Below are 27,197 nucleotides of genomic sequence, written 5' to 3' on the forward strand. Positions count from 1 at the left end.
AAGAATCTGCCTGCAATGCAGGAGACCTGGGTTTGGTCCCTGGGTTGGGAAGATCCCCTGGAGAAGGGAAAGGCTACCCACTCCAGTATTCTGGCCTGGAGAATTCCATGGACTATTCCATGAGGCTGCAAAGAGTCAGACACAACTTTCACTTTCATAGTGAACTCAACAGAGGAAGCCAAATGGCCCAAGGGTGATGTTTCTGAAATGCTGGATTTTTATACATAAAGGTAGAAGGGTTAATTTAAGGACCATATATGTTTGAACATTAGGGAAACTGAAGCCATCCTGAAATAAAGGTCTAAGCTTTGAAGTAGAAATATGTAAGTTCTATCTCCCATCTTAGAACTGACTTAATTTTTAACTATTGGCAGTCATTTAACCTTTCTGTGCCTCAGTATCCTCATCCAAAAAAAATGCAAATAACATTCAGACTCAGAATGTCAGAGATGGGAGAAGGCCTAAACCTCATCTGGTTCAGGGGGTTTCAGTCCTGGCTGCCCCTTAGAAACACTTGGAGAACTTTTGGAAGTCCCAGTGCTCAGGCCTGGCCGCACATCAGTCATCCTTGGAAATGGGCCCAAGTAACAGTATCAGTATTTTTTAAATCTCCCCAGGCAAGGCAATGTTCAGCCAAGATTGCAAACCATTGTTCTAGTCCAACCCTCTCATTTTATAGATAAACTGAGGCCCAGGGCAGGTTAGGGAACCTGTTCAACCTACCTCATATGGTCATTAGAAGGATAATATTAGATCATAAAACTTTAGAGGTAAAAGGGACCTTGGATATCAAAATAACTGTGAAAGTGCTCCTAATAACATAACACATTATTCATGTGTTTATTGTATCAACAGAATCAGAAAATGTTCATTGGCAAGCAGGCCAAACATCCCCTCTGTCATTAAATTACACTAGAAGGACATTCTCTTTTATTTCCCAGGTCTCCCTAAATTAGCAAATGAATAAATGTTCCACTCCAGTTATTAGATTGAATCATTGGTAAATAAAGATGGCACACATGCTTGTGTCTGTGCTCAGTCGTGTTTGACTCTTTGCGACCCCAAGGACTGTTGCCCACCAGGATTCTCTGTCCATGGGATTCTCCAGGCAAGAATACTGGAGTGGGTTGCCATGCCCTTCTCCAGGGGATCTTCCTAACCCCAGGGATTGATGCCGAGCCACCATAAAAGCCCAAAGATGGCATCAGTCAGTTCAGTTGCTCAATCATGTCTGACTCTTTGAGACCCCATGGACCTCCCTGTCCATTACCAACCCCCGGAGCTTGCTCAAACTCATGTCCATTGAGTCGGTGATGCCATCCAACCATCTCATCCTCTGTCGTCCCCTTCTCATCCTGCCTTTAATCTTTCCCAGCATCAGGGTCTTTTCCAAGGAGTCAGTTCTTCACATCAGGTGGCCAAAGTATTAGAGTTTCAGCTTCAGCATCAGTCCTTCCAATGATGGCAAACATTGCCCTAAAAAGTCAGTTTTTCAAGAAGCATAAGCATAGTGTAAATGTAGGAGTTCATAGATCCATAGCAGGGAGAGCTGTTTAGCCTACTTATAGCTTATTTCCAGCTTATATCATCTGTTTGGGGCACGGTCATCCCTAGAGGCAGAGGAAGAGATTTGGAATGAGGTTTTAGCATGATATCAGGCCCTTTTTTCTTAGAAGGGCCTTCACTTGCTCCTGGTTTGGGAGACTTCGGGTTGCACTGAGCTTGAAGATGCTTCACTTTCCAGAGGATGGAAAGTCAGGGTAATTTTCTTTCAAGATACATTTTCCCATTCCTACCCTTTCTTTATTCCATCATATCCACTCTTTGTAATTCATCCTTCTATACCAGAGTGTGAGGTTGGGTGTGAAGTGCATTTTCTACTCCCCCTGTTTAGCTCCTGTTGTTGTGTTATATTGAGTTATATTCTGTTGTTGAGTTATATTATTTGTCTGAGACACAATTGGTTGAATGATTTCCTAGGGAAAAAAACAATTCAAATGTAAGATACATTTTTTTGTAGTCCCACTGCCCACCTCTTTTGTGAAACTTCTTGACTATTTCAATTCACATATCCTATTTCAATATAAATCATACTGAGAATGTCAGGGAGTTAATCATTCATTGTTTTGTAATTTTTTAAAGGTGTGATAAGTCTGTCTCCACCACAGATCCCAGCTTACACTTGCTTTACCCCTCAGCGTACCTCAGTGTTTAGAATATTGTTTTTACAAAAATCAGTGCTTAGGCCATTTATCTGGGCAACTACCAGTTGCTAAAGGCGTTCCAGTACCTCAGTAAAATGTTTCTCTTCTGGGCTCTTTTACCACCCAGGGAAGCTTCTTGAAGGATAAGATGTGGGGGTGGGGATGGGAAAAGTGAGGGAGTTGTGATAAAAATATATTAGGATATCACTAGTCCAGAGCAATGTTTCCCCAAGTGGCTGTGCATCAGAGTCACCCAGACACCTCCTCTCCAGGGAGGGGCTTGAGAATCTGTTTTCTCAAATGATTCTGTTCCTTCAAATGATTCTGATGTGCAGCCAGCACTGACCTCATTGTTCTCTAGTGCTTGTCCAACTTGAATTTATATACAAGATTTTGCACTTCTGACAAGTTCCCAGGTGGTGCTGATGCTGCTGGTCAGAGGAACAAACAAGGGTGTCAGGTAGTGGTTCTCAGCATGTGGTTCCTGGACCAGCAACGTCAGAATCACCTGGGAACTTGTTTGAAAACATATTCTCAGTTCCCACTCTGGATCTACTGAATCCAAAACTCTGGGGTGAGGCCCAGCAATCTGAGTTCCAACAATCTTTGTGGGTGATTCTGATCTTCACCAAAGTCTGAGAACTGCTACTATAAATAATACTAGTAGTAAGGTACGGGGGGGCTTCCCAGGTGGCGCTAGCGGTAAAGAACTCACCTGCCAATGCAGGAGACATAAGAGATGAGGGTTTGATCCCCGGGTCGGGAAGATCCCCTGGAGGAGGGCACAGCAACCCACTTCAGTATTCCTGCCTGGAGAATCCCATGGACAGAGGAGCCTGGCAGGCTACAGTCCATAGGGTCACACAGATTAGGACGCAACTGAAGTGACTTAACCTGCATGCATCCAAGGTACAAGGGAGTGACACAATGGGTTTGGAAAACTTGAGTTCACATGTCAGCTCTGTCCCCAACTCTTCCTGGAACTATAAAATGGGGACAGAAATAATAACATGAATTCAACACTGATTTTTCCAGGCATTCCATTGGATGTTGGGAATATATTAAGATGAGTAAGATAAATCTTCTGCCCTTGAAGAGTTCCGTTGCCTTGCCTAATGAATAAGGTTTTGTGTGTCTTAAATGAGATAGTGTATGTGAAAGTGCTCTGCGAACTATCATGTATGTTGCAAATTTATGGTTCTGAGCAAATCCTGGCCCTTTTTCTTACATCTTGCATTCTGAAGTAGTTCACCTAAGTCTTTAAGCTTTGGTAGATATTCCACTGATAAAAGATGAAAGATGTTCTTCAGTTTATTGATGTGGTGTATCACACTGATTGACTTGATGATAATGAAAAATCCAAAGATGAAAGATGTGAGTTGAATAGCAATAAAAACATTTTATATGTGTCCGGTGCTTCATACTTTAGAGATTCTTTCACTTCTGTTATCTGTTTTAATCATCACAACAACTCTGTGAGATAGTTTACAAGGATTATCATATGGATTATCTCTGATAGACACAGGCTCCAATATTCAGTGAGGTGAAGTGACTCACCCAAGGTCACAGAACTGATTAATGGCAGAGCCATAACTAGAATCCAGATGTCTTGACTCCTAGGTCAGTACTCTTTCCCCATATCATGTTGACTGATCAAGCAAAAGTCATCTCAGATATTCACTGCATGCTAATTAGGGTACTATAAGCACAGATGTGAAACAAGCTGAAGCCTTCTTTAAAAATCTTAAACCTGTCCAGGTTTTATTCATCTGCTTGAATTAAAGCATACAGTGACTGTCAGAGAGACATAGCTAAACTCCTCTGTTTTGAATTTATATATATTAGAAACCTTATCAACTGCTGGCAGGCAGTTGGATTACATGCACATTTCAAGAATCAAAGGCTACATGAGGAAAACAGAATAATATTCTTTCATCATCAAAAACCCTTTGGAATGGATTATAAATAAGAACTTTATATCTTTTTTCATATAAGCTGAAACTGGAGGCCTCTTCTTCTTTGTTGAATTTTGTTTTTGTTGACACAGAGCCTAATTTTCAGAGTAAGTGGATATTGAGGACTTTCAGCTTTGGACAAGCAGTTACTGGGACTTACATCTCAAGACAGACATTTTTTATTGCAAGTAAATGCTAGACAATGGAATATTTTGCTTAAACAGACAAAACTGAAGGATAAGATAAGCTTGTTTTCTAAAGAGGATGGTTTTGAAATGTTCTGGACAGAGTTGTTTTCTTCATGTAACAGAACAGATGGCCTCCTGCTTGAGTCTTGAGAACAATTCTACAGTCTTCCAGGACAGCTTCCCTACCCACCACCACAAAAACCTTTCACCATATCACTATACACAGATAATTCTCCACCACCCAAATTATGTTTAAAGTTCTCCTATGAGGTATGTTCCTTTGGGGTTTCCTGTGCCATGGACTATGCTTATACTTTGCACCAAATTTTGGAATCTCCAAATATCTTTTGATTTAGAAAACAAATGCTACACAAATATTTCAAACCTGATAAATTTGTCTATAATAAATATACAGATAAAACATAAGGACACAAAATTGGCATAGTAAAATCTTATTGTTAATAAAGAGTTTGGAGGAGGGGAAAGAGGGGAAGAGGACTTATGTTCCAAGCAGAAACTTAACAGAATTATTTCAATAACATCTTTTATGCCATTTAAATTTTTTTATAAATTAAGAAACAAAGGAAGAGAGTGTGGTGTGTTGAAAGCATCTTTGACTGGGAGTCAGAAAACCTGGGTTTCAGAAGCAGTTCTATCTTTAGGCTGTGGTTCCAGCTGTAAGTCAGATACTTAACCTATCAGGACATCAGTTCCCACATCTATGAAATGGAAGAAATATACTTACTCTGAACTACAGGTGTTAAAAGATATTTTTCAAAAAGGGGTAAAGTCAGGACTCTTGCACAGATAAAGAAATGAACACATGTTAACTATTTTATTTATTTAATGTATAATCAGTGAATGAGCCAGATATTATAAACCAGTTCAAAAGAGAAAGATGGCATAATTTTAAGATGACATTCTTAAACTGATCTACAGATTCAATAAAATCCCTATCAAAATCCTGTGCTGTGTTTAGTCACTCAGTTGTGTCTAACTCTTTGTGACCCCATGGACTCCTCTGTCCGTGGGATTTCCCAGGCAAGAATACTGGAGTGGATTGCCACTTCCTTCTCCAGGGGATCTTCCCAACCCAGGGATCAAACCCAGGTCTCCTGCATTGCAGATGGATTCTTTACCATCTGAGTCGCCAGGGAAGCCCTAGCTGGCTTCTTTGCAGAAATTAATAATCTAATACTAGAATTTATTTGGAAATTCAATGGATTCAGAGTAGCCAACAATCTTGAAAAAGAACAACAAAATGAAAGGACTTACATTTCCTAATTTCAAAGCTTACCACAAGGTTACATTAATCAAAACGGTGTGGTACTGGCATAAAGACTGACATGTAGATCAATGGAATAGAATGGAGAGTCTAGAAATTAACCCTCACACTTAATAGTCAGTTGCTTTCAAAAAGAGCACCAAGACAATTCAATGAGGAAAGAATACTCTTTCCAACAAATGATGCTTGGAGAACTAGATGGGTATGCATCCATACAAAACATAAACATATAAAAAGTTAGACCCCACCTAATACCATATACAAAAAATTCACCAAAATGAATCAAAGGCCTAAATATAAGAGTAAAAAATATAAAACTTTTTGTAAAAAACATATATAAATCTTGAATTTAGATTAGGCAATGGTTTCTTAGATATGACACCATGAATATAAGCAACCAAAGAAAAGTTTGACTTTATCACAATTAAGAACCTGTGCTATAAATGATACCATCAAGAAAATGGAAAGATAATTCATAAAATGGGAAAAATATTTGGAAATAATATATTTGATTAGGGACTTGCACCTAGAATATATAGAGAGAACTCTTACAAATCAATGGTAAAAACAACAACAACAAAAAAGACAAATACTCTGATTAAAATGTGCTAAGGGTTTGACTAGGTATTTCTCCTGAGAAGATATACAAATGACCAATAAGCCCTATGAAAAGATGCTCAACATCGTTAACCATCAGGGAAATGAAAACTAAAACTATAATTAGATACCACTTCATACCCATTAAGATGGCAATAATCAAAATGACAGATAATAAAAAGTGTTGGCAAGAATATGGAGAAATTAGAATCCTCAAAAGCTGCTTGTGGGAATGTAAATGACACATCCACTTTGGAAATGATCCGGAAACATAGAGTTATCATATGACCCAGCAATTCTACTCTTAGGGGAATACCCCCAGAGAAATGAAAATATATGTTTACAGAAAAACTTGGGCACAAATGTTCATAGCAGCATTATTCATAATAGCCAAAAGGTGGAAACAACTCAGATGCCCATCAATGAATGAAAAGATAAACAAAATATGATATATCTATGAACTGGAATACTATTCAATCATAAAAAGAAATGAAGTACTTATACATACCACAACATGAATGAACTGTGAAAATATTATGGTAAGATCAGGAAGCTAGGCACAAAACTACATGATTCTATTTTTGTAAAATGTCCATAATAGGCAAATCCATAGAAACAGAATGTAGGTAAGTGGTTGCCTAGGGTTGGAAGTTTGGGGAGAAATGAGAAGTGCCTGCTAATAGGTATGGGGTTTCTTTTGGGGGGTAATGAGAATATTCTAAAATTGATGTGATGGTATTTGCACAACTCTGTGAATATATTAAAAACCAGTGAATTGTACCCTTTAAATGGGTGAGTTATATGGTATGTAAATTTTCTCTCTTTAAAGCTGTCAGTTTTAAAAATAAGTTTCTATTTTTACAATATTCAAATTCAGTAATATAGGTCATGTATGGATTACAATGTACTCTTATAAAGTAAAATATTATATATTACAATATGCAATGCTTCACTCTTTTAAATTTGAAACAGCAGCTCCTAGTGGTCACACAGAATGACAGAGTTGAAGTAAAAATATTAGAGGGCCTGGAGGTCACAGATGGGAGAAGTCAGAAAGCTTTTCTTTTGCTTGTGAAGAAGAAGTAAAATACATGTCAACATTATCATGTGACAGTGCCCATTGAGCACATGGCTTTTAGGAGCTGAGAGTGCTCCCTGGCTGACAGTCAGCAAGAAAATCAGGATGTCAGTCTTATAATTGCAAGTAACTGTTCTAATGACAACCTGAGTGAACTTGGAAGAGAACCCAGAACCCAGCTGAGAGCTTCAATACAGAAGATACCTTGATTGCAGCCTTGTGCAACTCTTTAGCAGAGGTCCCAATTAAGCTGTGCAGGGACTCCAGATCCCTGGGAAAATGTGAGATAATGAGTAGGTATTGTTTAAAGCTGCTAAATTTATTATACAGCAATAGAAAGCTACTACATGAACATCTTTGGGAGTGGGATGGAACAGCTGAGATGGAGTTAGCATGTGGGGTCTATGTTTGCATCTGAATTTCTGCATTTGCTGTTGCTAAAGAACTGTGAGCTGAATAACCGAAGAACAATGTAACCAGCGGGAAGTCTTCGAATGGGCAGTGCAGTCAACAGAGACAAAATGGATGCTTAGAGACAAACAACTGGGCATGTATTAGGGGCAAACTAGTGAAGCCTCCTAAAGAGGCCCTCCATGCCTAGAGACAGAAACTAAGCCACTACCTCACTGAACGTATGAAGTTGGAAGATGGTTATCTCTTAGGGGAGATTGTTGGGTGGTGTGAAGAATTATGTTTGAATACATAAAAGTTTTTGAAAAACCTTTATGTCAAAGACACCACTAACCAATATTTTGTTGTTCATAGTCTCGATCCATGTGGGGAACTTGTTAAAAATGCAGATTTCCTGAACCCCACCCAAATCTACTAAATCAGATTTGCTGGAGGATGGGACTCAGAACTCTGCATTTTAAGATGCTGACCAGGTGACTCATATAAATGCTAATATTTGAAATCCATTGAACTAGTAATCCTTCACCTTCTGCAGTTAGAAAAATTAAAGATGGAGGTCCCCTGTATTTGAAATTTAAAAAGAAAGAGAAAGAAGGAGGGAGGGGAAGAGAGGGAGAGAGAGAGACAGAAGGAGGAGAAGGAAGGAGGATGAGGAAGGAGAACGAAATGCCTAATTATTAAAAATGTGCATTGAAGATGTGCTCCCTTGCCAAAGAGTAAGAGCCATGTGTACCACACAGAATATTTGACATCTCTGGGAAGCATCTTCATCCCCATTCCTCCTTCAACCCTACCAGGGTTAACTGCTAGAGCAGGTGGAGGTGACAAGAGGCTGAGCTCAAGCAGCCTGGTTGGCAGCTGAAGCACAGCAGGAAGGGACTTAGTTTCCTGCTTGTCTTCTCTTACTGGAATATAGTATTAGACCCTAAGACAAAGCTCAGATTGAACCAGTCCCCACCCTACCCTTTTTCTCCTTGCTTCTTTTCTGTAAGTCATGCTTTCAGTGTTTGGAGTCTGGCAGCTGCAAGGCATGGTTGCTAGGTAACAATTTCCCAGCACAAAGAACCCTCAGCTGGGAAGGTCAGGTCTGTCAGTGTGAAACAGCTGTACAGAATTTTTATTTGTCTTCCTCTTGTTTTGGTTAATCACAGGGCATGAAACCAGAATCAAACTTTTCATAGAAATGAAAAATACTGGAGGATACCAGTTCAGCTGCTGCTGCTTTTTTCTTTCTCTTTTTTTTTTTTTTGCTGTTCATCAAATCACAGCCTTTCTACTGTGTCTCAATAGAGCCCCAACAAGCTTGGCAGGCAGCAGGTGGAGGCAGGAGGTGGAGGGGTCAGGTGTTTCTTAGCCTCTTAGCGTCTGGGTGGGGGAGGACATAGTTGAACCATGAGCTGAGAAGGTAACTCCCTTTTTCAAACTGCCTGGCAGTTTCATATTTCAGGATTCAGATTGCCAGGTTAAATACAGAACACTCAGTTACAATCTGAGTTAAAGATAAACATTGAAAAACTCAAATGTAACTGTCTTTTTATTTGCTAAATCTGGAATCCTACCTAGTTTGCAATCAATTTGGTGTGAATTTTGCATGGGGTTGATACCAAAAGAGTAATCAAAGTAGAGAGAGCCATTCTGATGCTGTTATGGAGGGTCAAGCCTCACATCTGGCTTGGCACTGTTTTGACAAGTATGCTAGAAACTGAAGCAAAGAAAAGGCTGAATCCATTTCTCTTGTGATCACCTTCCTTTATAGTTTTCCCTTAGATGCTACCATAGTGACTAAATATGATTGTCACACTCTGAAATAAAAACACATGATTGATAATCAGGAGGCCCAGGATGTAGGACTCAGTAGATGGACTGTAACCAGCTGTGTGACTTTGGACAAGTCACGGCTCTTTTAGGGCTTCTGTTGCCTTTCCTATGCTCTGAAAAAGGTTGGACTAGAACAAGGTTTTCATAGTGTGCTCTCCTCCATCAATAGCATCAGCACCACTTGGGAATTTGTAGAAGTGCAGATTACCAGATTACATGATAACCTTCTGAATCAGAAATTCTAGGGGTGGGGCCCTCAATCTGGTTTAACAAGCCCTGTGGGTGATTCTGATGCAAGCTCACATTTGAGAACCAATGAGCTAGAGAATGTATAAGGGTCCTTTCAGCTCTCATTTTCATTAGTTTAGTTTACTGTTTGGCAAGACCCAGTGGTCAGCTGGTTATTTGAAATGGCATGTTCTCCTCATTCCCACCCTTTGTAGGAGTTTATTCCAAATTGGTTTGTCTGGGCTGTATTTCATAGGACAGAAATCTATATAGCCTCTCTTATTTTCTTACATTCCCTTTCCTTTTTAGGCAGGGACTTCTAAGGACCATTTTGCCAAAAGACCAGTGTCAAGGTGAAGGTTTCTGGAAGGGTCAGCAAGGCTACCAACTGCCGTTTGCATGCTCCATCTCATCACTAGATTAAAGGCTATGTCTTTGGGAGTGTTGATAATGCAGGAATAACTAGCTAAGAACACATTTCAATCCACTTGGTTCTTTGAGCCACAGCTGCCTTCAATTCTGATTTTTTCCTTAAAACTCTGTTTTCTAAAGCCCTCCCCTGTTTCATTCCTGGTTCTTCCTATAGAACAGTATCAAACCCACTCCACTATCTTTATAAATACCTGATTGCTAAGGGAGGCAAGCAGAATAAAGAGGAGAAACTCAGGGAGGTAAAATGTGTCCCATACCCTGTTTCTCACAGTGAACATCTAGTGGTGTTGTCCATGGTGCTGAATATTATTGTCAATTCTAACTGTGGAAATCTTTGTGGCAAGTGTAGGCAAAGTAGGGGGAATTGGATTGTTGTAGTAGTCTGTCCTTTGTTTCATTTCTCACTAGAGACAACCTAATGAATTTGATAATCACATCATGCCACTTAGTCAAGATGACCAAGGCAACTATATTGTTTTATAGGCCAGTGTCTTTCCTTGGTGTTTTTCCAGTGAGTAGCAGAGAAAGGTGTTCCTAGCTCGGGTAACTATATTTTATTCTGATAGGACTCTTTGTGAAGTGTGTGTTTACTTAAGAGCAACAGATCATTTTCCAGGTGCTGCACTGTAAATATAAATGAGTGGAGGAACCCTAAGATATGAAGTTAGCAATCAAGAGTAGGACTCACAAATCATTTAAACCATCAATCAACTTGAAAGGTAAGGAAATTCAAGAATGCTGCCTTTGTGCTGCGTAGGCTATTCACAGAAAGCTGCTTAAATCTCCTCTGGTCTATGCTTGAGTGGGTGGATAGTAGGAATCACATAATGACTGTAGAGGGGATTAGCCTAACCCTAACACTCTTTCCAGGCCTGCCCAATGGGCCTTGGTTTCTTTGCCTCCTTTGAGGTTCTCATTATGGCATAGGCTCTACTGTAATAACTTTAAGAGACAACTCCTTTGTGTCCATAGTGGTGATATATCCCACATAGGCATCTACTCTCAAATTTCAGTGTAATTTTATGGACTCTAAAATTAGGGATCAAAGTAGGAAAAGGGCAGATGCAAGGAGCCCATGGCTGTTACTCTAATGAGCCTGGGTTTGTTTAGGAGAGAATAAGGCAGGATGTATCCAATTCCAAATCTCTTTAAAGTGTCACAGTCAATTATAGATTGTCACCCTAAGAAAGTTACTAAGCCTCTTTGAACCTTAGTTTTATCATCTTTAAAATGGGTACAATAATACTCTAGGTAGTATTTATTGAGTAATTACAATATCCCAGACACTATTCCTACTTCGGAAGTCTCTTGTGATAATTAAACATAGCTGTCACAGAGTCCATAGTGCATAGTAGGCACTCAAAACTGGCCTCTATTAATATTATTATTGATTTTTAAAATTTGTTTTACTTCTGAGGGTCCTGGATTCAACTGGGCTATGCATGGTAGTTTGGACTCTCTTTTCAGCCAGGAGTTGATGCTGCCTAATGTAAGCTCTTAGCAAGTCTGAGATATTTGTCCCAGAAACCATAATTTTTCCAAAAAACAAGAGTAAATACAACTAGTTTTTCCTATTTCTTGACTCAGCACACACCACTGTTGTGTACTAATAACCCTGAGAGAGGACTAGAGCACTCCCTAAGATATGTGACTCCTTGGATTGAAGGTCAGAGTATCCACACAGGCAAAATCTCCTAAAGGACTGAGTCAGTTTTGTTCGTCAAAATTCACACAAATATTTTTTTCCTCTTCTGTGGAATCAGGAGGGCTTTCCACATGGTTCAGTGGTAAAGAATCCACCTACCAATGCAGGAGACACAAGAGACATGGGTTCGATCCCTAGGTCAGGGAGATCCCCTCGAGAAGGAAATGGCAACCCACTCCAGTGTTCTTGCCTGGGAAATCTCATGGACAGAGGAGACTAGCAGGCTGCAGTCTTTGGGGTCACGAAGAGTCAGACATGACTGAGTGACTGAGCATGCAGCACATGGAATTAGGAACCAGGGAAGGTATTTCTGGTGTCTTGAACTTGGTCCTTGTGTTCCTACAGCACTATACTTAAATGGAATGCTCAGCCGCTTTGGGACTAGAAGAATAATAGGATACTGGCTAGAAAGGCCAGCCTTGGTGTGTTTTGGCCACAAGTTCAATACCTTGTATCAAATACACAGTAGTGATTCTCTGGGGACATGAACTCCACGGGTGTTGCAATAATGGAACACTGGCCTTCCTAACAGAGAACCTCACTTCATTGCATTGTTACCAGCTTTCCTCTATTGGAAAGAACCTCTTAATTGCTGACTTCATCATAACCCCAGGCACTTGTTTAACTAAATTGCCAGCTATTTCCCTTCCATGGTGGAAGGGTCCCTCATACCCGTCACATGATTAAAAGAAGCCTGGCAATCTGAGATTCCAAAGGAGCACCAAGCCTGAAGTTTTAGCACCCCTTCTTTTCTTGTTCCCCCTCCCTTTGCTGCCTGCCTGCTGAACAGAGCTTCCAAAGCTTTGAAATAGATTTAATAGCCATTCATAGGATTTCTGATGGTGATAAAAGAAGTACTGTTCTGTTTTCAGCTGTCACTGTGCTTCCTCTTAAGGCTCGGCTACAGAGTTTACTACTAGATATCCATCTGCTCCTTGCCCAGAGCATGCCACTCTCTTCCCTTTGCCAACCAACCAGTATCATCCAGCCTGTTAGAAAGGAGTGGCCCAATAAGGAAGACTGAGGAGTAAGATGGCTCTGTGTGATGCTGCCTTACTTTGGAAGAAAATGGGCTCTGGTTGCACATAAAAAGCCACCTTGAATAGGGTGTAGATAATTGTCCAATTTAATGGGATTCTCATTAGGAGGAAGAGTAGCATAGTGTAGCTTGAGTGAGCGCTGCCTATTCTCTGGTACCGTGGAGATGTTAATCATGCAGCTCCTGGCAAGTCTGTCAGAGCTGAAGTGGATGATGTCACTGATATTCCAGCAAGCTCTTTGTCTGAGCGACTGCAGCACTCAGACAGCTGCAGAACAGAGTGCCAGGGAGCTGAATGTGTTAATAGGAAAAAAGCGCTTCCCCTAGTTCTTTCTTCCAGAGGGATGTTTTCACAAGGACCTTTGTGTGTTGTTCAGTACAGTGGCTGGTCTTATTGCTGATGATTCTCAGAGTCACCAAGGAAAGGACATTATTAGGAACACAATAGATATAGATGATCATGCCAAGGTGTGGACCAGCAACGCTGGGCTGCTGAGCGTGCTTGGGTCAAAGGTTTCATTCCTTCATTTGGACTCTGTAACTGAACACAATATAAATAACTGGTAAATCTATATGATACGATGTGCAATACAATATACAGCACTTTTGAGCTCTTACTATGTGTGTCAGGAATAGAGGCAGAAGTGTACTAGTTAACAGTGTGGGAGTCTGATTCTTGAAATCAAAGCACTTTGGGATTATATTCTGGCTCTTCCAAGTAGTAGCTGTGTGATTCTGGGCAGGGTACTTCCCCATTATAAGCCTCTTTTCCTATCTGTCATGGGGATCCTAACAGTAGGGAGGATTAGATGAGAAAATCCATGCAATTAGCTCAGTGCCTAGCCAATTGTAAGCATGTTAACTTAATTAACATTAACTTTATTGCTAATTTATTTATGTTATCTCACTTAGGTCTTCCAATCAACCTGGTGTGATAGCTACTATTATGATCCCTATTTTATAGGTGAGGAAACAGGGGTTCATACAGGTTAACTTGCCTAAAATCTCACAAATAGCAATTGGTTGAGCCGGACTTGCCCTCAAGCTAGCTGACTCCAGGGCTATTAGCTAATAAGCTCTACTGATGCAATTACAAAGGGCTGGGGAGCGGGAATTTGTGTCTTTCCTTAAGGGGGTCTCCACCTCAGCTACAAATTGAAATCATCTGGAAAAAATCAGAACAGAACACTGATGGCCCCTCAGGTGTGGGGGTGAGTGTTCACTGGGAAGATTCATTTTTTTTTTTTAATCTTGATAAGAGTTTGTACTATACAGGTACATGCATTTGTCAAAACTCATCAAATGGTACATTTACAATCTGTACATTTCACTGAATGAAACAAATATTGAACTCTAATTATATGCTTACAGAAGTACTTAAGGGTGAAGTGTCTACAGCCTATTTTGAAACATATGCATGAATAAGATGGGTTGATAGAGGGACAGGTATATGTTAAAACAATATAGCAAATGCTGATTATACGATCTAGGAGACACAGACTTTTATGTGTTTGAATATGTTCATAATAAAATGTTGGGAAAATAAATTAGAATCACTTGGGGAGCTTTTTAAAATGCTGATGAATAGGATCCCCTCAGAATTTCAGAAGTAAGTTAGTCTGGAGTAGGGAGCCCAGGTGTAGGTTTTTAAAAAAAACTCTCAAGGTGAATCTCAAGGGCCTTTAAAACAAACACAATGTGCTCTGGACTCTCAAAGCCAACTCACAATAAGTGTCCCAGCGTTCAAAACTGAAAGTGTCCTGATAACATCAGTCAGTGATAGCCCATCCCTCCTTCTCTCTTGTATATCTCCACTCTGTACCCTCTACCCCTAACTTCAAACATTTCCTCTAAGTGAAAGCAGCACTGGGAAGAACTGTAGTGAAGAGCATCAGGTAAATTATAGGTAGAAGCCACCTTCCTCTCCCATGCACTCCCATCCACTAGATCGTTGCCCCAGGTTCTGCCCTGATCCAAAGAGCTGACTCATTGTAAAAGATCTTGATGCTGGGAAAGACTGAGAGCAGGAGGAGAAGGGGACGACAGAGGATGGTTGGATGGCATCATCGACTCGATGGACATGAGTTTGAGAAGCTCCGAGAGTTGGGGATGGACAAAGGAGCCTGGCAAGCTACAGTCCATGGGGTCACAAAGAGTCAGACATAACTGAGAAAATGAACAGCAACAACAAGGCCTCTACTTTGCAGCTGCTGGAGAGGCAGACACTCAACTTCTGGCTAAGTGGTAGACCAGACACTTAGAGCTGAACACAGGTTGTGGGATCATAGAAAAGTGAGCCCAAAGTTGCTTGGATTTTAGCTCTTGTCTTGCCGCCTCTTGTTTTTAAGGAGCTGGTGGGGGATTGTGTTATCAACAAGCATCATTTAGGTCTCTTCTAGAGGAGCAGAAACCCCAGGATTCCAGAGTTTCAGCCTATGGGCTTTCCTAAGTGCACTGAGCATGTATTTGCTGCCAACCCTACATAGAATTTTTTTCTCTCTCTATCTCTCTCTCTCTCTGTGTCTCACCTCCCCTTTCTTTCCCTTTCTATCACCTCCCCCTCTCTGCCTTCCCCCTGTTCAAGTTTCATGGATCTATAATGGCTTTTATGTGGGAAGGAACTCATGTTGTAAATGACCCATACGTTAAAGTCACATAAAAATATTTCCTTCTGCAATCAATGTGCCAGGGGTCGCAGGCTGTTGATTCAGCTGAGAAGCAGTGAACCAGGTCATTTTATCATTGATGTAACTGAGAGATGGGATTATTATCTCCCCTGAATATGAAAGGCAGTTCTGCCAGGAGAAGCAAAGACTCTTTAATTAGACTGACATATGGCCAAAGAAGCATTGTGTGAAATTTGTGTCAGACTATAGTGGAATCATTTAGGGAACCAGTGTAGTCACCAGTAGTTTGGAGGGAAATGAAATTAGCCGTATGCTAGATCAAGTCAAAACGGCTACTCTTGGAGTCTCCAAAATATAGGTAGGTGTAATGTTCTAATAGCTAAACCTACTACTTTGGCCTGGCCAGAAACAAAGTTGAGTAGAGAAACAAATTTGCTTTTAATGGCTTCTCTCTACTTCTAAGCACTATACATCCTGTTAACATTCCTGGCAACCCAAATTTGTCCAATGCCTTGGACCTGCCCTACTCCACAACTGTACTCAGGGCCAGGGTTTTCTAAAAGTTGGTAGACATTCCACCCATGATGCATGATATATTTATGGGTTTCCTAGATAAGCATTTCAAATTCTAATCGTTATATTTGGCTTTAGTTGTACTAGAAAAAATGGCACATCTGTCCTATTATTTCATCACTATTACTATTTAGGTTAATTTCTATGAGCAAAAAATAGTTTTTTAAAAAGTGTATGTGGAGATGGAAAAAATTCTGAAGGTTATACTTGAATGACTGAAAATTAATAAAGCATGCTATAGACCAGTGGTTTTCAATCTGAGGTGATCTATTCCCCCCTCCCCACCCAACAATGGGATATTTGGCAATGCCTGGAGATAGTTTTGTTTGTCACAACATGGTGGGAGGGGTGCTACTGGCATCCAGTAGGTATAGGGATACTAATAAACACTCTAATGCATAGGACAGTTCCCCCACCCCCTGCAAGAAAGAATTACCTGGTCTCAAATGTTAGTAGTGCTAAGGCTGAAAAACTCTGCTGTAGACCCGTGCTTCTCAGAAGTGCCTATGAGTCAAATAGGAATATTGTGAAAGTGCAGCTTCTGATTCAGGAAGTCTGAGGTGAGGTCTGAGATTCTGCACTTCTGAAAAACCTTTAGGTGATGCTATTATTGCTGTTCCATGGACCACATATTGAGTATCAAGGACCTGTAACTTCCCTCTTTCTCCCTCCACCAAATGCCACTGAGCTAGAGTTCCATACCCTCAAGGCTCTGCTCAGGGAGGGTTTGGTTATTCTGAGAAATGACTAAGGAGTAATGGCTGAAAATAGATTAACGTGATTTCTTGCCATTTAGCAGGGCCATCAAAGTCTTAAACCAAAGACTAATTTGGTTGATACGTTCAGGAACTAAGCATAGCCAAAAAGAGAGATACATTTTGCTCTGGGGTACCTTTTGGAGAATAGACAGAATTTTCCGTAAAAGGCAGGCACACCTAGGCTGGATTTGTAAAAATGGTTTGTTTTGTTCATTTTCATTTGCCTGGCACCCAGCACAGTATCAAGCTCAAAGTAGATGCCCAAAATATGTTTGTTGAACCAATTGACAAGTTATACATAGCTCTATAGATAGCTATTAGAACAACAAAGGAAAGTATCTACTGGGGCAGAACACTGCCATGAACCTCTTCAAGGTCAGAAAGGAATGCCCTTTGGTATCTTTTTATGTGAATGAGTATCATTAAACTGGACGCATCTTCCCAAAATATACTTCTTCTCCCTTGGATGGCAGCAGGATCATTTAAAATGTTTCTTGTTAGAAATCTTTGGAGCAGGGTGAGTGTGTATGTGGTGGGCATTTGGGGGGCACTTTACCTGTTCCATTTTCAGAAAGGAAGCTTCGTGGTAAAGGATTGAAGACTCCAGGACCTACAAGAAGAAACTGGGCCAAAGAGGGGGATCCTCCAGCTGTGCTGGCTTGAGCTATCAGGGCTCCTCTTCCCACTACCTTTGACTCTTGGAAATGTGTGCGATTTGACATGTGCCAGCCATAGGGCCACCACTGTGCCACACGCTTCCTTTCGTGGACCTGCCACACACCAGAAAGTACCCCTTTGGGAGTCATTCCCTTGGATAATACAAGTTTTCTAAAAGTTCTTGTTAAAATATATGGAACTAGTATACAGAAAGAATAGATTGGTTGCCTAGGGCTGGGGAAGTTGGAGGGATTTTGAGAGTGACTGCTAATAGGTACAAGGTTTCTTTTGTTTGGTTTTAAATATTTTTATCTATTTATTTATTTGGCTGCACTGGGTCTTATTTGTGGCATGCAGGATCTTCAGTCTTCTTTGTGGCATGCAAACTCTTAGTTGCAGCATGTAGGATCGAGTTCCCTGACTAGGGATTGAACCTGGGCTCCCTGCATTAGGAGTGTAGAGTCTTACCCACTGAACCACCAGGGAAATCCCGAAGGTTTCTTTTTGGAGTAATGGAAGTGTCCTAAAGTTGATTATGGTCATGGTTGCGCGGCTCTGTGACTATGTTAAGCCCACTGAATTGTGTACTTCAGATGGGTAGTTGTATAGCATGTGAATTATCTCTCAATAAAGCTGTTATAAAAATACATAAATATATGAATTAAATTAGGAGATACAGATTAAGAAATAACCAGGGGAACCTTAGTGGACTTCCCTGGTGGCTCAGATGGTAAAAGGGTCTGCCTACAATGTGGGAGACCCAGGTTTGATCCCTAGGTTGGGAAGATCCCCCTGGAGAAGGAAATGGCAACCCACTCCAGTACTCTTGCCTGGAAAATCCCATGGACGGATAGAGGAGCATGGAGTTGCAAAGAGTTGGACACAACCGAGCAACTTCACTTTCACTTTTCACTTTCAGGGGAACCTTGGAGAACCTCATGTAAGGGAGAAAGATGGTTTCCATCCACACATGGAAACAAGAGATACAGGGTAGTAATCAGGATTCTTCAATTTTAAATTCTCCATAAATTCATATCTACTCTCTTGAATCCAGTTGCCAGTAACCCCAACTGTTATCAACATGTTCCAACATTAGATTGATAGGAGCTAGGAAATATTCAAATGTAGTGAACAAAAAGAGTCAGGTCCCCTAAGATAAAATAATCATGGCATAATTAATAAAGCATAGGGTTTGGCACTACCCTGTGGTTCTGGAAGGCCTTTAAATTCAATCAGGCCACTTGGACCATTGTTGTTTTCCACAGAGAGCTGCAGGACCTGAGGCCTGAGAAAAATGGATTTTTTTTTTTTTTTCATTGAAATGGAGACTATGGTTTTGGAAGAGGCAATGTTAAAACCACACTTATTTCATATAGCCTGGTGGCTAAATGTTCCAAAACCACAGAGGGAGAACCCCTGTCTCTCCACATGTGGCTTTCCATGAACCCACTGTAATTTTAATAGTTTGCCACGTCACAGATGAAACATAAATGGCAGGGTCACTTCAGTAAATGACTTCAATAAATGTGTTTGAGAAAACAGAAATGACAGGGCGTGGGACCTAGATCCCCTATTCCTACGGCTGAGCTCATGCGAGTTGAACATGCAAGTATCAATAGTATGATTTTGAATGTAATAATGAGCTCTCTCATCCTCCAACTTATGTCTTGGAAATGCCTTGGAAGGAAAAATAATGCATTTAGCTATTTAGCAAGATTATGTTTACATCTTGCTATAAATAAAGGGTCTTAGGAGCAGGACAGGATGGCTTGTTCAACTCAGGAAAAGAATGGCTGTCCTAGGAAAAGAATGACAACTAGGAGTTTGGGGGCTAACAAAACAAATTGGTCTTTTTCTCAGTTTTGCTCTAAGCTTCCCCTGATTACTGTGACCAGTAATTCTTGGACTTGGAAATATAAATTGAGAAGGGGCTATTACTGGGACCCAGTATTGTGAACCTGCTGCCAGCAGCCACTGAGTAATCTACTACACAGCACATTGTTATTTGTGACTCCCTTAGGCCCCATTAGTGCAAGAGAAACCTAGGACAAAGGAAAGACTACAAGAAGACAAAGGAAATAGGCATTCAGTAGAGTTATTAAATATGTATTTCACAGCAAGGAATTATCTCTATTGGACTCCAACTGGAGGCAGTCCAGCATTTGGCCTGCGACTGACCCTGGGTACAATAAACCCCCAAATTTCAAGAAAGCATTGTGGAAACTCCCCTAATTGAACTCATCTCGCTCTGTAGAAGACAGTGGGTTATTTACAAGGCATATCCTGCCACGTTCTCTTTCCTGCTACGAGGATATTTTATCATCTTTCCAGATTTCACACCAGGGTCAGTCTCATTTGGCTCTGTTTTCTTTGTGTCTGCAGATCTCAAATTGTCAGGGAACATCTTGTCAGGAAAAGGCCAGATGGGCAGACAGGGAAGTGATCCAGCCCCTGAGGAAATAAAGTGCTCAACCTGTCTGCACTCCCTTGGGGCACCGGAGTGAGGGGCCAGACAGAGAGGGACACAAGAGGAGGTTCCTCCAACTTCACTCAGAGCTGCAGAAACCTGGGCCACACGAGCTCTTTTGGAGTGTAGGGAGCAGGAAATTCCAATTTCCATGTTGTGAGCTAACAGGATGAAATCTGATACCACCCTCCCTATGCTCTGGAAATGAACTCAGTCCTCTCTTTGAATTGGGGTCTTGGAGCCACAGAACCTCATAATGCAATTTTCACTCCCCAGGCCCTTGTAAGAGGCAAAGTGAAATACTGGTGATACGTGATCTAATTAAGGGCTCACACTGAAGGGAGCTCTCACTAGTTTTACATTTTGATTCCTGAGAGATGTTTTTCTCTGGCAATCACGTGGCAAACAGATTTTAGACAAAAGCAATTCAGAGTCATTTTGGCACCCTCAACACCTAGCAATGTTTGATACGTGGTGCTTAGTAAATGTGTCTTTATAGAGTAAGCATGACTTCTGGCATTAACCTCTCCTTATCGATTTGGAATATAAGCACAGATGCCATCCCTTCCATGGTCTCTGAATTGATTATGCCCTGGGGGCCTGGAAAATATCTAAGTAAAACAGACAGGAAGAGTTAAGCATTGTTAGCCAGGGAACCATGCTTCTGATTGTTCTGAGAGCTGATTCTGGGGTAAAATCTAGTTGGCTTCCTCTTCTCAGCCTTGGCCCTTAGCCCAGTGGTTTTGACCCACAGCTGTGTCTCTGGACTGATTACTTTCTACAGTCTTATTGGGTTTCCTGATTGCTATCCCTGTTCCCTGTCCCATGAGCTGAACATTAGTCCACAGATGTCAGGGGAAGAGACTTGGCTTTTACTGTCTAATTGCTTTAGTGGTGATAAGTCAGAGTACAGTTCTGGGTTAAGGAGTCCCAAATCAACTTACCTAGAAAAGGAGCAGTCAGAGAGCAAGGTCAAGTTCTAAAGGCCAGGGTTGGAATCCACAGGCCAGGGAGCTGAGAACAGAATAGAGACAACTCACTGGATTTAAGTTTGGAAACGTAGGATAGGTTATGAAGATTAATTTCATGACATTATGCTAATGATGTATTCAATCAATGGTTCTCAACCTAGGGCCGATTTTGCTAGGGGCCATTTAATAATGTCTAGACATATTTTTGATTGTCACAACTGTGGGAGTGCTGCTATCATTTAGTGGATAGTGGTTGAGGATGCTGCTAGACATCCTACAATGCACAAGACAGCCCCGCACAGCAGAAAATTATCCAACTCAGATGTCTGTATTAGAGGCACAAGATACAGGTTATAGATCACAACTATATGAAATATTAAAAAGATACTGGATCACTTCTCAGTCTTTTGAATAAGATCAAGTGTAGTATCTGCTCTTATGAGTTTAATACCTGATACGTCCTCTATCTGAGGACAGTATATTAAATGGATTTTTGGAGCAGGGACTTGGAATAGGAGCTTGCTCCATCCACTCCAAGCATCAGCCTGGTATTTCAGTACTTCCAAGAATGGTGCATCCTCTCCAGGGACAAAACTGCCAGTCCGAATGAAAGTGCCGTTCTAAACTCACAGGCAACTGGATTTTTGAAGCCCTGGCACTCAGGTCTGAACTGTCAGGATCAGTCTCATCAGGCTCTATTCTCATTTCTCATGCCTCACACCCATCTCTTCTCTGTTGTCCAAGCTCCTGCCATATCTCCTGAAAAAAAAAAAAAAGATACTGGAAGGATACACATCATAGTTATCATAGGGGAATGTTTAGGTGGCAGGATAAGGCATATTTTTTTCTTTTCTCTGGTCTGTAAATTCTCTAACATAACTATATTGCTTTTAAATTTTAAATTGATTTTTAATTACATAAATAATATCTGGACACATTGTGCTTGTAAAATATTACAGTATTACAGATAAAACTGTGAAGATGTCTTTGACCAATCTGGTTTCTTCCACCTCAGACCCATTCCCAGAGATAACCAGTTTTGTGGCTACAACTTTTCAGAGCTTTATCTATACTTTTATACATATATTGTATGTAACTATGGAAATACATCTACTGTGTCATTGGTTTTTACGGATTCATAGTATTCTATAGTTTATCTATTTCCCTACTAAATAACATTTAGTTTGCTTCCAGTCTGGGGTTATTATGACAAATGCTGCATTGTACATGTCTCCTTGAACATGCTTGCCAGGGTTTCCAAAAGGGTATAAAAATTGCTGGGTTATGGAAAAAACACACATTTAAAATTTTATCAGTTACAACCAATTGCCTTCCAGAGAGCTGACAAATTTAATTTCCTGAAAACCTCACTAACACTTGATATTTTTTGGGTTTAAACCTGAATGAAACTTTTGGCCAACCCAACAGTTTGTTTTTCATGTTTGCCAATCAGATAGTTGAGAAATAGTGTAATTCTTTTGTTTTAGTTTTAATTTGCATTTCTCTTGTTACTGCTGAGATGGAGCATCTTCCTCAAGTATTTGCTGAATCTATCATATATTCTCCTCAGTGATGTTCACATCCCTTGCTCACTTTTATAAGACCTTTCCAATAGTTTTTTTTAAAAAACAGAAGAGAGCAGGATCAGGTTGCACAAAAACACAGAAATCAGTCTACCAAGTGTCTTGTCTGTCCTTCCTCCCTAACACAGATCCTAAATCCCACCCAGACCAAAATGACCCCTTTTTGCCATTACTGAGAATTCAAGAGCATAGCTATATTAGGAAACAAATTAGCAAAGCCCATTCTCACCACAGTTCTGTGTTTCCCTGGACTGTGAGCCTTTGCTATGCCAGCATCTTGATACTGAATAGCCAGCAGGTACTGCCAGTCAGATTCGCTCCAGTCAAATACAAATCTGATATGTGACGAAGCATAAAGGAGCATGAAAGGCAGCGTGTGAACTGAATGTTATCTGCTGCCCGTGCAAATGGCAATTAGGACCATTAAATTTCAGTTAATCTTCATTAAGAACATCTGTTGTCTAGCCCACATGAGAAAACCAAAGATGGGGTTGGGTGATTGTGCCCACTCCCAATAAGTAGTTGTATCAACGAGTTTCCTGCCCACTCTCAGGCATAAACTGAAAGAGATGTGGCAAGGAAAAGTAGGAAAAGTATAACATCTGATACATACTAAGGAATAAAACTAGATGTACAGCATCTTCAAGACTCGAGTATTATTTGAAACCAGAGTGCTTGTAAGCTATGGCCCTTGTGGCGAAGAAGATGAATGATTAGTCCTAGTGAATTTCAAGATCACCAAATGGGGGTTCCAGAGTCTCAGGCAAAACTGGCTCTTGAGTGGGCCTCTCTGCTCTTTTGGTTGCTCTATCCCACACACCCTCCTACTCTGTCCACTGGGGTCCTGATCTTTGCCAGGGGACTGTGAATACAAACCAATTCAAATCACCACTACCAACATGTTGCTTGACTAACATCCTCCTGTCTCACATGTACATGGCATCTTCTGCCTTATCAGCCTCCCAGTTGGCTTGTATCTGTGATGGAGCAGATGTTCTCACCAGTTCCAAAGAGGTATTAGGGGAAGGGGAAGGACTTCTGCACCTTTGTCTGAGTTTAGGCCGGTTAAGTTCTTCCTTACCATCAACTACTATGGTGATGGTCTTCTTTTCTAAGTCAGTGGCAGGGGATGGGGGAGTCAGATAAGAAGATAGATAGGTAGACAAGTAGTGTAAATTATGTTCCTTTGTATAAGCGTCATGTAGCTCACCTTGGTAGCCTTACCACAGTTGTAATTTTCCATTTGTTTGGGTAGCCATTTGATCAATATGTTTGCCCTACCAGCATGTAAGTAACGTGAGTGCCCAAACCATGTCTGTTTTTGTTCATCAGTGTACCCCTGGCACTTGGCATGGCATCTACCATATAGGTGCTAAATATAATTTTTTGACCTAAAAAGCCAAAAAGTTGTGATTCTGATGTTTTTAAAATGAAGAAAAGCCAGGTATTCAGGCAGGAGTATATGAAGAGGCAGGGGCTTCCCTGGTGGCCCAGACAGTAAAGAATCCGCCTGCAATGTGGGAGACCCAGGTTTGATCCCTGAGTCAGGAAGACCCCCCCCCCGGAGAAGGAAATAGCTACCCAGTCCAGTATTCTTGCCTGGGAAATCCCATGGACAAAGGAGCCTGGTGGGCTACAATCCATGGGGTCGCAAAAAGTCAGACATGACTGAGGGACTAAGCATGCACACACACGTGGGAAGAGGCATTTTTCAAAGGTACGGCATCTTACCATCTCTCTACTCTCATCCCAGGGAGACATCTCACCCTGTGAGTCTGCCTTTGTATAAGGCTGTCCCTTGCCACAGTCTGGAGAAGGAAATGGCAACCCACTCCAGTACTCTTGCCTGGAAAATCCCATGGATGGAGGAACCTAGTAGGCTACAGTCCATGGGGTTGCAAAGAGTTGGACACGACTGAGCAACTTCACTTCACTCACTTCATACTTTATCACTGGAAAAGGAAACGGCAACCCACTCCAATATTCTTGCCTGGAGAATCCTGTGGACAGAGGAGCCTGGCGGGCCGTGGCCCATGGGGTCTCAGAGAATCAGACACGACTGATGTGACTAAGCACGCACGCACTTGCCACAGTCATCCCCTAACTTGTCAATAGTGCTTTCATCTAGGAATGTTGTGAGTGATCGAGAATGAAGCCTACCTTTGATAGTTTTCTATTTTCCTGTGATCTCAACACCACTGTTTTCTCCACAACAAATGCTCATTAGCAGGCACAAGCCTATCTTGCTCCTTGGGGCCTAAGGGTAAAATTGTGCCTTCAAGTTGTATAGCTGAGATGGCCAGTGGAGGTAGGGACTGAATACCCCAGGGAACTATATTTACATTAAAATTGAAACAAGGACATACCAGTACATTTATTGTATCACAATTGCTCCTAAAGTCTGCCAAAATATCACTCAGTGTCTCTCAAAGAGAATTGACATAGAAAGAGAAAAGGATGAAAGGTAATGCAGATGCTAGAAATGGAACAAAGATGGCATTTTGAACAAACTTTGACTCAAACTTTGATTCTAGAGAATTCTTATAAGGTAATGATGCTTTCTCCACCTCTTCTCAACCATTCCATTTTACCTCTTCAAACCCTGTTCTTTTCCCACAATCCTTTTCTTGACCTCTTATCTATTACTGTGAATTCTTGCAAGGCCTTTCTTATGTTTCTGTCCCATTGACAGAAAAAAGAGGATTCTACCTGAATCCCTAGCCTTTCCCATATGACCCAGGTTCCTGATACAGAAATAAAGAGCAAGCTGAAATCATGAATGTTTTTACCACAGCAGCTCCATGGTTGCTACTAACTGGAATACCTCTTTTTCATAAAACCCAGAGATTTCCAGGGAGACCATTGCTAATCCCTTAAACTCAAGACATAGATAAAGCAGTTGGCTTGGTTATCACTAATTTCATTTTCATGCTTATGTTTGCCGTCATTCACTGAGGGACAAAAACAAGTCAGCTATGATAAGGGTAAACCCTGGATTAGCATTGTGTATTGTAGCTGTAAATTTTGCTGTAAATGAAAGGTACAAATGATTTGAAATCAGTTATAGAGGAAACAAGAAGCTACAAATGAACCTTTGATGGAAAATAACTTGTTTATTTCCTTAGCTGGGTATTTGGGATTGGTTTATGTTTCACATTTTATAAGGAGATAGTTCCCAATGGACCTGAAGATTGGGTTTATAATAACAGTTTAAGAGCTTAGCTGAAATTAACAAAACCAAACTTCAAAAGGTGTAGAAACGAAAGCAAGAGTTTGAAGTCTAGCTATTTTAAAGATACTGACAATTTCCCCTCTTAGAAGCATGAAACGTTTTCGGGTCAAAGACTTTACTCATCACCTAGTTTCATTTACCATGCAAAATAAAACCTCTTCTTATTGTAAGTTATCTTTTAAACTTTGAGCATCTCCCAAGCAAGAAACTCATTGCTTTTTATTGTCTAAAAAAACCACACATAATATGTTAGTCCATTATCATTTTTTCAGCATCAATTCTTCAGCACTCAGCTTTCTTCACAGTCCAACTCTCACATCCATACATGACCACTGGAAAAACCATAGCCTTGACTAGACGGACCTTTGTTGGCAAAGTTATACCTCTGCTTTTGAATATGCTATCCAGGTTGGTCATAACTTTCCTTCCAAGGAGTAAGCGTCTTTTAATTTCATGGCTGCAATCACCATCTGCAGTGATTTTGGAGCCCCAAAAAATAAAGCCTGACACTGTTTCCACTGTTTCCCCATCTATTTCCCATGAAGTGATGGGACCACATGCCATGATCTTTGTTTTCTGAATGTTGAGCTTTAAGCCAACTTTTTCACTCTCCTCTTTCACTTTCATCAAGAGGCTTTTTAGTTCCTCTTCACTTTCTGCCATAAGGGTGGTGTCATCTGCATATCTGAGGTTATTGATATTTCTCCTGGCAATCTTGATTCCAGCTTGTGCTTCTTCCAGTCCAGCATTTCTCATGGTGTACTTAAGATTAACTAAAATCCTAGGGCCACTGTTAATATCCATTTTGTTTCATCTTATACTGTTGAATTTGGAGATTTAAACGTGGAATTTTATTAAATGTCTTAAATATACTCTCTCCTAGAACTCAACGGAGTGTTAGAAATCCTTTGTTTTGGCCCATCAGTCCTGCCTTTAAACTTTTTTCTAAATCTTGATTCTGTCATCCAACATCAATCTCTTTTGGCAAGGCCCTTGAAAAAAGATTATAACTTGTACTGATATTCAACCCCCAGTTCTTCAATTTACCAACAAATACATAACCAAGCCCTAACTTCAAAAACTGCAAACTCACATTTTATTTTTGTGGCATTTCTCCTCCCTTACCTGGAGAATTCCTATTCACCTATTGAGACCCGTTTCAATTGCTACCTCCTCTGTGAAGTGCTGGGGCTTCCCTGGTGGCTCAGCACTAAAGAATCTGCCTACAGTGCAAGAGACACAGGAGATGTGGGTTCGATCCCTGGGTGGGGAAGATTCCCTGGAGGAGGAAATAGCAATCTACTTACAGTATTCTTGCTGGGAAAATCCCATGGACAGAGGAGCCTCACGGGCTACAGTCCATGGGGTCAGAAAGAGTTGACATGACTG

The 27,197-nt window shown here is 40.9% G+C and overlaps 1 protein-coding gene and 1 non-coding gene across 13 annotated transcripts in view; both read left to right on the forward strand.

Moving 5' to 3' along the window:
* DCX (doublecortin) overlaps positions 1-27,197 on the forward strand; it is a 398,585-nt gene that overhangs the window by 313,772 nt on the left and 57,616 nt on the right. The window lies entirely within an intron of this gene.
* LOC147340780 (U2 spliceosomal RNA) lies at positions 21,385-21,575 on the forward strand. Its single transcript, XR_015159978.1, has one exon. It is a non-coding gene; the product is annotated as a U2 spliceosomal RNA (small nuclear RNA).

The sequence above is a fragment of the Bos grunniens genome, chromosome X, assembly GCF_055505025.1.
Source record: "Bos grunniens cultivar Pamir isolate PY7600 chromosome X, Bosgru_T2T1.0, whole genome shotgun sequence".
NCBI classification, from domain to species: domain Eukaryota; kingdom Metazoa; phylum Chordata; class Mammalia; order Artiodactyla; family Bovidae; genus Bos; species Bos grunniens.